Source organism: Pimephales promelas, chromosome 2, assembly GCF_988280905.1.
Source record: "Pimephales promelas chromosome 2, fPimPro1.hap1.1, whole genome shotgun sequence".
In the NCBI taxonomy this organism is placed as follows: Eukaryota; Metazoa; Chordata; class Actinopteri; order Cypriniformes; family Leuciscidae; genus Pimephales; species Pimephales promelas.
The window spans coordinates 7711435-7724183 of record NC_142770.1 but is presented as its reverse complement, the minus strand read 5'-3'; the positions used below and the strand labels follow the sequence as shown (position 1 = coordinate 7724183).

Genomic DNA, 12749 nt, shown 5'->3' with positions numbered 1-12749 from the left:
CTCAATAAACTATTGCATAGATAGATAATGTATAATACACTGTTCATAAATATGTATTTCCTTTGTGCTTTGAACTTTTCAATACGGACTCAATGCGCTGTAACTTCATGTGGCTTCAAGCACATCATTCTCCGCTCGGGATGCACATAAGTGCTTTGTGCTGCACCGTATTGGAGCCGTAATATCATAATGCAGTGACGTAATGACAGATTATTAATTGCCTTTCAATTATATGTTGCTTTATAGCAGCCATGGCTATATTTTTTTTTAATGATTTTTGTTATCTTGTTTTTCATGAATGTATTTTTCAAAAATAAGAGCAATGTGTATTATCTATTATTAATATGGTTTATAATAGCATTTTTGTCATAGATTATGACAAAGTAATCATATGATCCACCAGCGAGGAACCAGCAGAACAGAGTGAACATTCTTTCTGTTTAGTTCAATCCTACTTAATAGGAATTTATTTAAAATGCTCGCTCTACTCCACACCATTAATGTCTTGTGCGGACATCCGTATTTTGACTTTCGGTTTTAAGTAAGCGATTTAAAAGCTCCCAAGTCCCAGCGGAGTCACACGTTGATTAACCGGTGGGAATATACACAATAGGCCTACCTGATATTGAACACAAGAGGGCAGTATAGCACTACGTATGACTCAGATTATTATTTTTTTATGAATTTTACAACAATTCTGGCTGTTTTTGAACGTAAACACAATTCTTAAATGAAAAAAAAGGAAAAATTGGGGAAGTTATAATATTTGTATAATTTAATTTAGAAACAAATGATGTATAATTACATTTTTAGAAGATATGAGGCTTTTAGTGTTTACTTTTTTGACATTACTTTAATCTTTTGCCATAGTTGCACATGTCTATTGGCTAATAAATGTGATGTATCTGTTGAGTTTCAAGCAATTTCAAGCAAGCTAAGAGTCCCAAAAGCATCAAAAAATAATGTTAAAGTTTGTTTCGTTGCCACGGCATTTTGAAAGTGACACACTTCCTGCTGCCAGTTGGTGGCGCTATAACTTTGACTCACAATAGTCACATCCATGTGATCGGTCTCTTACAGCGAAAACACTGCTGAAGTTTCGTCAAGATCAGTTAATGTATGCTGAAGTTATAACACACATCCTGTTCCATGTTTCTCGCCATAATTCCGTTTCCTCGCCACGGCCAAACCGTTCGAGATATCAAAAATCCCGTGGCACTTTTTCATCCTTAATGTCTTGACTTCACGCTGATCGAGTTTCGTCGAATTTGGTTCAGTGCTCTAGGAGCAATAATTTAAATTACATTGCATGTGTTTTAAACACAACCCTAAATAGCCAACTTCCTGTTGGGCTGGGGTAAAAAGTAAGAGTGTGAAGTATATATGAAACGATGAGATCTATATGTGTACCAAGTTTCATATTATTACATGCAAGTGTGTTTGATTTATGGACCAAATTTTCAGACCAAGTTTATTGACCAAGTTAATCTGATTAATAAACTAATTATATAAAACTATTGTCAATTCACTACAATTAAACTAGTTATATGCCTTTACTTATAAAAAATAAAAATAAAAACTTATTTAAAAAATACCAGGCTTGAGAAATGTATTTTCTTTATGCAGGTCATACACACAGCAGTGAAATGGTTAAGCCCCCTCCCCCTGCACACACACACACACACAGACAGCCAGCCAGCCAGCCAAAGGCTCAGAGTGGCCATATTCAAACAAAAATATCTGAGTTTCTGTGGGTCCTAGCTAATAAGTGTCAATTAGAAAGTTGTCCGGCTCGAGGAGTACAATATACATACCAATTTTTGTAACTCTAGTTAAAACTAACCACCCCACTTTTGTCAAAAGGTGGCGCTACTGAGCCCTCACCACGCCCGTTTCTGCAACTTTGCACATGTCTACTGGCTAATAAATGTGATGTGTCTGTCGAGTTTCATGCAATTTGAAGCATGCTAAGGGTCTCAAAAGCATCCTAAAAGCATCCTAAAAGAAGGGCAAAGTTTGATGCGTCGCCACGGCAACAGTTTCAAAGATATCAAGAATCCATTCACAGGTCTACATCTGCCGTATGTTTACATTATACAGATGAAGTTTGAAGCAAATCGGGTAAAAATAAAAGGGTGATTTCAAAGCATTTTGAAAGTGACACACTTCCTGCTGCCAGTTGGTGGCGCTATAACTTTTACTCACAATAGTCACATCCATGTGATCGTCCTCTTACAGCGAGCACACTGCTGAAGTTTCATCAAGATCAGTTAATGTATGCTGAAGTTATAACACACTTCCTGTTTCACGTTTCTCGCCATGATTTCGTTTCCTCGCCACGGACAAACCGTTCGAGATATCAAAAATCCCCTCGCAAACTTTCATCCTCAATGTCTTGACTTCACGCTGACCGAGTTTCGTCGAATGTGGATCAAAGCTCTAGGAGGAGTATTTCAAATACCATTGCGAGCGTTTTACAAACAAACCTCAATAGCCGACTTCCTGTTGGGCTGGGGTAAAAAGTAAGAGCGCGAGGTATAGATGAAACGATGAGATCAACATGTGTACCGAGTTTCATATTATTACATGCAAGCGTGTTTGAGTTATGGACCGAGTGTTCGGACCCCGTTCCAGGGGGCGCTGACGAGCCCCCCTGCCACGCCCAGGTACCAGCTTCAGCCCGGCTCTGATGGCCGCGGGTTCTGACCCGTGTGCAAAGTTTCAAGAGTTTTCGAGCACGTTAAGGGCCCCAAAAGTGCCCAAAAGGTAGTAAAATAATAATTATTATAATAATAATAGAGAAGAAAAATAATCGCAAGGAAAACAATAGGGCCTTCGCCCTTTCAGGGCTTGGGCCCTAATAATCCTAAGGAAAACAATAGGGCCTTCGCCCTTTCAGGGCTTGGGCCCTAATAATCGTTAGGAAAACAATAGGGCCTTCGCCCTTTCAGGGCTTGGGCCCTAATAATAAATATAGCTGCGAGCAGCGATGGCGGGCCCAAGCCGGTGGCACCGCAACCCCGGTTCCTTTAGTTACCTAAAGGCACCGGGGTGGCGGTGTCACAGGCTTTGGCCCTTTTATGATTAAATGAAATGTTAAAACAGCTTGCCATACTCTATCTGTCGTTTCGAATAGTCACAATTACATTACAGATATCTTAAATGATAATACAAACTATTCAAAATGTAATTAAGACTAGTCACTTTTGTCAAAAGGTGGCGTGTTGATATCTACAATGTTAATTCCGGATAGGCAAACTTAGCTTTTAAATGTTAAAAGGGCTTGCCATATAGGGACGTACAGTAGGCTCAGAGAGAGGCTCACCATATTCAAACCAATATATCTGACTTCCTCTTGATCCAAACTAATGACTATGAATTAGAAAGTTCTCTGGCTTGAGGGGTACAATGCCCCCCCCCCCTCTCTCTCACACACACACTTCGACGCGCGCGCCTCTCTCAAGCCGGAGTGTGCGTGTGTGTGTGTGTGAACAGTGGAAACAGGAAACATAATCCGTTATTTTGTTCATAAAGGACAACATTCAGACTGCAAACTGTTTACCTATATTTGTGTACACTCGCAATAAAATAACATCCTCTGTCACATACGTAATAAATATAGAAAAATAATGACACAAGAGTGCATTATAGCCCTATTTATGATTTTGAGTTTAAACTATCGCCCGAAGTGATTCTGAAAGAATGGTAAAGTTTATGCCATGGCAACAGTATCAAAGATATCAAGAATCCATTCACAGGTCTACATCTGCCGTATGTTTACATTATACAGATGAAGTTTGAAGCAAATCGGGGAAAAAATAAAAGGGTGAGTTCAAAGCATTTTGAAAGTGACACACTTTCTGTTGCCAGTTGGTGGCGCTATAACTTTGACTCACAATAGTCACATCCATGTGATCGTCCTCTTACAGCGAACACACTGCTGAAGTTTCAACAAGATCAGTTAATGTATGCAGAATTTATAACACTCTTCCTGTTTCATGTTTCTCGCCATAATTTTGTTTCCTCGCCACGGCCAAACCGTTCGAGGTATCAAAAATCCCCTGGCAATTTTTTATCCTCAATGTCTTGACTTCACGCTGATCGAGATTGGTGGCATTTCTTTGAATTCTCTAGAGAAGTACTTTAAATTATTCCATTGCATGTTTTTTTACAAACAACCCTAAATAGCCAACTTCCTGTTGGGCTGGAGTAAAAAGTAAGAGTGTGAAGTATACATGAACCGATGAGATCCATATGTTTACCGAGTTTCATATTATTACATGCAAGTGTGTTTGATTTATGGACCAAATTTTCAGACCAAGTTTATTGACCAAGTTAATCTGATTAATAAACTAATATATAAAACTATTGTCAATGCACTACAATTAAACTAGTTATATGCCTTTACTTATAAAAAATAAAAATAAAAACTTATTTAAAAAATACCAGGCTTAAGAAATGTATTTTCTTTATGCAGGTCATACACACAGCAGTGAAATGGTTAAGCCCCCTCCCCCTGGACACACACACTCAGACAGATACACACACACATAGACAGCCAAAGACACAGAGATATAGAGACATGTAGGCTCAGAGTGACCGTATTCAAACAAAAATATCTGACTTTCTGTGGGTCCTAGCTAATGAGTGTCAATTAGAAAGTTGTCCGGCTCGAGGAGTACAATATACATACCGATTTTTGTAACTGTTGATAAAACTAACAACCCCACTTTTGTCAAAAGGTGGCGCTACTGAGCCCTCACCACGCCCGTTTCTGAAACTTTGCACGTGTCTACTGGCTAATAAATGTGATGTGTCTGTCGAGTTTCATGCAATTTCAAGCATGCTAAGGGTCTCAAAAGCATCCTAAAATAATGGTAAAGTTTGATGCGTCGCCACGGCAACAGTTTCAAAGACATCAAGAATCCATTCACAGGTCTACATCTGCCGTATGTTTACATTATACATATGAAGTTTGAAGCAAATCGGGTAAAAATAAAAGGGTGATATCAAAGCATTTTAAAAGTGACACACTTCCTGCTGCCAGTTGGTGGCGCTATAACTTTGACTCACAATAGTCACATCCATGTGATCGTCCTCCTACAGCGAACACACTGCTGAAGTTTCATCAAGATCAGTTAATGTATGCTGAAGTTATAACACACTTCCTGTTTCACGTTTCTCGCCATAATTTCGTTTCCTCGCCACGGCCAAACCGTTTGAGATATCAAAAATCCCCTCACAAACTTTCATCCTCAATGTCTTGACTTCTTGCACACCGAGTTTGGTTGTGATTGGTAAACACATGCGTTGTAATTTGATGTATTTCTCCTAGGACAACTATTCAAACAACCCATAATTCTCAACTTCCATTTTAAATGTCGTAAAACTTAGAGCACGAAAGTTGTTTGGCCTGATGTGATCTATAATTGTACCGAGTTTCATATTAATTCACGCAAGTGTGTTTGATTTATGGACAAATGTTCGAATCCCGGTCCAGGGGGCGCTGTCGAGCCGCCCTGCCACGCCCGATGACCAGCTTCAGCCCGGCCCTGATGGCCATGGGTTCTGACCCGTGTGCAAAGTTTCAAGAGTTTTAGAGGATGTTAAGGCCCCCGAAAATGCCAGAGAAGTCGCACACAGCAAATAAAGGGTTAAAATTAACCTGACAGGCGCCCCTTCTCTCACTCACACAGAGAGACACTGAGAGACTGGCTAAATTCTAAGATTTTCTCTACATTCAAACAAAGATATCTGACTTTCTGTGGGTCCTAGCTAATGAGTGTCAATTAGAAAGTTGTCCGGCTCGAGGAGTACAATATACATACCGATTTTTGTAACTCTAGTTAAAACTAACAACCCCACTTTTGTCAAAAGGTGGTGCTACTGAGCCCTCACCACGCCCGTTTCTGAAACTTTGCACATGTCTACTGGCTAATAAATGTGATGTGTCTGTCGAGTTTCATGCGATTTGAAGCATGCTAAGGGTCTCAAAAGCATCCTAAAAGAATGGTAAAGTTTGATGCGTTGCCACGGCAACAGTTTAAAAGATATCAAGAATCCATTCACAGGTCTACATCTGCCGTATATTTACATTATACAGATTAAGTTTGAAGCAAATCGGGTAAAAATAAAAGGGTGATTTCAAAGCATTTTGAAAGTGACACACTTCCTGCTGCCAGTTGGTGGCGCTATAACTTTGACTCACAATAGTCACATCCATGTGATCGTCCTCTTACAGCAAACACACTGCTGAAGTTTCATCAAGATCAGTTAATGTATGCTGAAGTTATAACACACTTCCTGTTTCACGTTTCTCGCCATAATTTCGTTTCCTCGCCACGGCCAAACCGTTCGAGATATCAAAAATCCCCTCGCAAACTTTCATCCTCAATGCCTTGACTTCATGCTGACCGAGTTTCGTGCCGTGTGTTTGAATTCTCTAGGAGGAGTATTGCACATTCCATTGCGAGCGTTTTACAAACAAACCTCAATAGCCGACTTCCTGTTGGGCTGGGGTAAAAAGTAAGAGTGTGAGGTATAGATGAAACGATGAGATCAACATGTGTACCGAGTTTCATATTATTACATTCAAGCGTGTTTGATTTATGGACCAAGTATTCGGACTCCGTTCCAGGGGGCGCTGTCTAGCCCCCCTGCCACACCCAGGTACCATCTTCAGCCCGGCTCTGATGGCTGTGGGATCTGACCTGTGTGCAAAGTTTCAAGAGTTTTCAAACCCGTTAAGGGCCCCAAAAGCCGCTAAGAGTCTCAAAATCATCAAAAAAAAGAATTTTAAAGTTTGATGCGTTGCCACGGCAACAGTATCAAAGATATCAAGAATCCATTCACAGGTCTTCATCTGCTATGTATTTACATTATACAGATTAAGTTTGAAGCAAATCGGGTAAAAATAAGAGGGTGATTTCAAAGCATTTTGAAAGTGACACACTTCCTGCTGCCAGTTGGTGGCGCTATAACTTTGACTCACAATATTCACATCCATGTGATTGTCCTCTTACAGCAAACAAACTGCTGAAGTTTCATCAAGATCAGTTAATGTATGCTGAAGTTCTGACACACTTCCTGTTTCACGATTCTCGCCATAATTTCGTTTCCTCGCCACGGCCAAACCGCTCGAGATATCAAAAATCCCCTCGCAAACTTTCATCCTCAATGCCTTGACTTCATGCTGACCGAGTTTCGTGCCGTGTGTTTGAATTCTCTAGGAGGAGTACTTCAAATTCCATTGCGAGTGTTTTATGAACAACCCTAAATAACCGACTTCCTGTTGGGCTGGGGTAAAAAGTAATAGTTTGAGGTATATATGAACGATGAGATCAACATGTGCACCGAGTTTCATATTATTACATGCAAGCGTGTTTGATTTATGGACCAAGTTTTCGGACCCCGTTCCAGGGGGCGCTGTCTAGCCCCCCTGCCACGCCCGGGTACCATCTTCAGCCCGGCCCTGATGGCCGCGGATTCTGACCCGTGTGCAAAGTTTCAAGAGTTTTTGAGCATGTTAAGGGCCCCAAAAGTGCCCAAATAGTCGTATAAATAATAATAATAATAATAATCGTTAGGAAAACAATAGGGCCTTCGCCCTTTCAGGGCTTGGGCCCTAATAATAATAGAAAAGAATAATCCTAAGGAAAACAATAGGGCCTTCGCCCTTTCAGGGCTTGGGCCCTAATAACGAGTTTATTCGACTATTTTTTTCTTCCTTGTAGGCCAGAACGAGACTTCCTTATAGATTTCCACGACGCATGCGCGAGATTTGCGATCTGCGTACACAGCTTACACTACTTCAGATCGCAAATCTCGCGCATGCGTCGTGGAAATCTATAAGGAAGTCTCGTTCTGGCCTACAAGGAAGAAAAAAATAGTCGAATAAACTCGTTATTTTTGTTTGTTTTTTCGCACAAAAAGTATTCGCGTCGCTTGATAAACATATAGTTGAGCCACGGTAGTCACTTGGGATATTTAAACATTTTCTTCATTGACTTTTTGGGCCGTCAAGAGGCAGTCCCTTAGGAGCCAATGTGGTAGTTATACAGCTCTCAAATTTAATCAAAAATATCTTCATTTGTGTTCCGAAGACGAACGAAGGTCTTACGGGGTTGGTACAGCATGGGGGTGAGTAATTAATGACTTAATTTTCATTTTTGGGTGAACTAACCCTTTAAACTTCGAACCGAGGGGCCTGATCCGTACGGAATAACAATCTCCACACATTATCGATATCGGCCGATATATGATCATTTTTAATGTTATCGTTATCAGCCCAACAAGAACATTTAGCCGATATCTAAAAGCCGATAAATAATGTATTATTTCCTTCAGCTGAGGCACTTTAGATGCGCACTGTTCAACATGATGCTTTTAAGTTGCTTGAAATACGATTGAAATCACTTTAAAAAGTAAAAGCCAGTTAAAGTGCAAAATGTGCAGCGCAAGTCTGTCATATCAGCTACAAAACATTAAAATAAGAACTAGGGCTGGGCGATATGGCCAAAAAATCATATCTCGATATTTTTTGGTCAAATGGCGATATACGATATATATCTCAGTACTTTCTACGTTTTCTATTTAGATAAAGAAAATCTTTATATTAAAAAAAAAATATATATATATATATATATATATATACAGTATATTCACATTCGGCCCAATGATATCCTACAAACAATGTTGATATTGAAGGATATGGAAACAAATATAATATAGGCTATGCAATATATTATGTGCAAAAAGCTTTTGTTTTTATATTGACTAAAAGCTAAACTAAAAATGAAAATAAAAACAAAAACAAAAGCACAAACTAATTATATTAGCCTGCATTTGATTACCCCATTATAATCACTTTCACTTTCATTAAAAATATATACTTGTAGGTTTAAAATTCCACATATGGCACATTTATTTTCTCCAACAACAAATATTTTAGCAATATGTTTATTTTAGTCAGAATTATTGCGTACTACGTAGTAGGCGGGGTATTCACGCGCATGCGCGCGCCGGCGCTCGTTCAAGGAAGCATGAATTTTAGCGGAGATTCACTTGCAGAAGCTCGTCCTCTTCTGACATGGACATATTTGTTGTGAAATGGACATATTTGCTTTACTTTCTAACATTTACAGATGGAGAATATGTGAAATGTAAGTTGAGCACTGAGGAAAGCACCACATCTCAAACGCATTAAACAGCGCAAGTATATCTGTCAGTCAGCAACAGTGTCTGTCAGAGCATTTGACAGGGCGGCAAGCTGCCTTAAACTTGTTAACTATATCAAAGTGATTTTGACGCAATTAATATAAGCTTGTGTCATGTTTAGGACAAATTGTACTACGTAGCCTAGCTACTTTCACTGCAGCAGCTCACACTGCTGTGCTCATATCAAACTACTGTATCGATATAAACGGTATTGCCTCATTCCATATTGTTTCAAAAAATATAACGATACATCGTACATATTCGATATATCGCCCAGCCCTAATAAGAACATCATAATTGTGTTTGTATCTCTTTTTATAATCAGGCTCTCAAAAATTGTCTAAAAAATTAGATTTAGACTTATCGGCCAATATATCGGTTTTCAAATATATCGAATTATCGGTATCGGCCAAAATTGTCATATCGGTGCATCCCTACCCTATACTTGACGTCGCACATATCAGTGTCAACAGAGTAATAAAAAAACTTTGTGACAAACAGACTGCAGGGAAACATTGCACTTTTGAGGTTAGTGGCAGGTGACCTATGAACAAAAACCCGTCCCATTTAAGTGTTTAAACTATTTTCTTCAATCATTAAATGCGCCCATTCAGAGGAACTCGGCAAGAGCGAGCAGAAGGCGAATGTTCTCTTGTGTGGGTGCAAGAGTTCACACGTACATTCACCGTTTTACTGTTCCAACATGAAGACCTCAATGAGTCTTTGTGCGGGCCTCTCAGACGGTATTGCTTAGATTTGTCATCATGTTGATGGACTATAAAGAGTCGTTTGATAGCTTTGAGAAGCAGGACTTTTCTTTCTTTTCTTCACTAGCTGCCAGGCTCAATTCTGTCATTCGTCAGGGAATAATAGTGCTTTAGAGAGCTTGGGACTGGCAGTAAATATTCAAGCTTCTGTCATCCTGAACTATGACTTACATCTGAAAATGTTGGTTTGAGTTCTTAAAAACTAGAGCCCGACCCATAAAGGATTTTGAAGGCCGATACCGATACAAATATTTATTGGTTTTAAAATCCGATATTCCGATACATCAGCCGATATTTTTTTTTAATTCATTATTTCAGAAACGCGCAACAAAACATTAACAGATTTCCCTAACATTAGTTATTTGTAGTTATTTATGAGTTTTTACTAAACTAATATGATAATGCAATTTATTCAATTGTCACAACAGAACAGACTGATGATAGTGGCATTAGCTAGCTTTGTGGTTAGCTAGTCTATGATGAGCCATAATTTAGCAATGGATGATGTCATACTGCAAAGTGTAAAAAATACATTTTCAATATAACAGGCCAAGGAGAGATGATGCGTCTCATTGCTATAACGGTCACGCGCCATAAAGAAATATTTCAGTCACATTGTCAAAAGCTAAAAGGACAGCCAGTCAATTACACTGTAACAACGTAACGTAACTATTACTAGCTAATTCCGCTTCACTCTCGGCTAATTTCACAGCATCAAAACTGGACACAAATTTTGTCATGCTTATTTGAGTTAAGAGAACTGATGGGGATGTTCTTTTAATTGTTATTCAAGCAATGTATGTGTCGTGACCAAATTTAACGAGTGTAGAGTGCCCTCTGGTGGACAAACTATACAACTCCAACACTCATGACATGGTTAAAGCGTGTTTCGTCCGTTTTTTATTTTATTTTTGAAACATTCATTTATCAGCCATTATAACAGCCGATACCGATAGTTTGGAAAATGCCTAATATCGGCCGATAATATCGGTCTGCCGATATATCGGTCTGGCTCTATTAAAAACATCTATAGCTATGTTTCTATCACGCTGTTATTATGCACATTTTGAAGTAAACGAGTGAAGGAAACGGCAAATTTAGAAAAAATAAATCCCTTAATTCGACACAAGTTTTTACGCTTGTGCGAATAATGGGAGAAGGAAACGTATTGGCTGAATAAAAACGTAGCGAACATTAAACCAACGCAACTAATCGGCCGTTTCCGCTGATGGTGTTTTATTTACTGTTGGTTACTAGGTTACCAATACCACTGTCATCCGCTCAGACAACTTGACGAAAACGCACCGGATTCGTTTTGTGCGAACTTTGAAAAGATTCGCTTCACGTTTGGATGGAAATCCAGCTAATGGCAAGTCGACCGTGTCCCGTAGTCTTAAAAGGTCTAGTCTGTTAAGAAAACAGAGACCTAAAACTAACTACATTTCAACGCTTTGCTAATGCTTTACCGTTATAAAACTAGCGTCTTCTAGGTGGTTTTAGTGTGTTAAACCAGGGATTTCCTGGTTGTTTTAAAATGTTGTACAGAAGTTGCTAGATAGAGTGTTCTCGAGTTCGGTACTTTTTAGGTACCGACCGAATTGCCTTGGTACTACCGAGTATCGAAACATGTCTTGTTTTTCGGTACCAAATTTCGGTACCAAACCTAAGTGGTTAATCACAATAAGCATGCAGCATGATTGGCTGTGGCGAAACGAACACTCTAGGGCTGGGTATCGTAACACAATTTTCGATACCGATACCTTGACTTCGATACCGGTTCCTGAACGATACCTTTTTCGATACCAATTTTATGTAACCAGTTTTAACAATATAATATTACCTAATTTTTTTTTTATTTTTCAGTTTGTTGACTTTTTCACACTCATATTTTGAGTATTTAAAAAAATCACCAATGCTAAAGTTTTCTATGTAAGACTTGAGACAAATGCCAGGCAGTCTACTTGAGGAACGACCACTCCCTGAGAAGACAAAAGGATCTTTCTGGAAATGAACATTTGAACTCTCTCTCGTGAAGTTAGCATTACCATTCAAGACGCAAATCTCATCATCCTAATCTATATGTCTTTGACACTTCCCCCACTCCCTCTCTCTCATGTTGAAATCTCCTGAAACTCACCCAAAATCTATATGGTTTATATATGAAAAATTATCATACCGTTTTATAAACATTAGGTATCATTTGAAATGTCTCAGGGCGACTGGTTCAAAGGTCTCATTCCCAAAGAGGTAATTCAAAGTTATTAAGAGTTTTAAGGATAACCTGTATACAAAGGAGGCCATGTTTTGTTTGTTCACATATCTAACCCCAAATACGACAGTGATGCTTGACTTATCAAGTGCTGTTTATAATAGCAAAAGAGCTAAATTATTAATGCACTGCACAATCAAGTTAGCATTGACAGGACAGTGTGTGTTACACATCTCCACATCATATCCATCACATACTGTAATTTTAACCTCCCTTTGCTGCTTAATGTGCCTTAAAGCAGTTTAGCTCAGTTTGAGATACAAAGGTTGTCGCCAGAACTGTCATCGCAGCGGTCTGTCACAAAAGCAGTTAGATAGAGAGAGTTAGCCATATCAAGCGCCACATGACTCAACAGGAGTTTGGCCTATATTAAGCACAGTGAGTCAGACTCAGAGACGATGGGTCACATCCGCACACACATCAAGTCGAGCGACAGAGAAATCACACACACACAACCTTTACGGAAAAGCACAGAGGCAGTACCAGGTTACAGCGAA

At 39.2% G+C, this 12749-nt stretch overlaps 1 protein-coding gene across 1 annotated transcript in view; it reads right to left on the bottom strand.

The window, feature by feature from the left end:
- mgat5 (alpha-1,6-mannosylglycoprotein 6-beta-N-acetylglucosaminyltransferase) overlaps positions 1–12749 on the bottom strand; it is an 83265-nt gene that overhangs the window by 48883 nt on the left and 21633 nt on the right. The window lies entirely within an intron of this gene.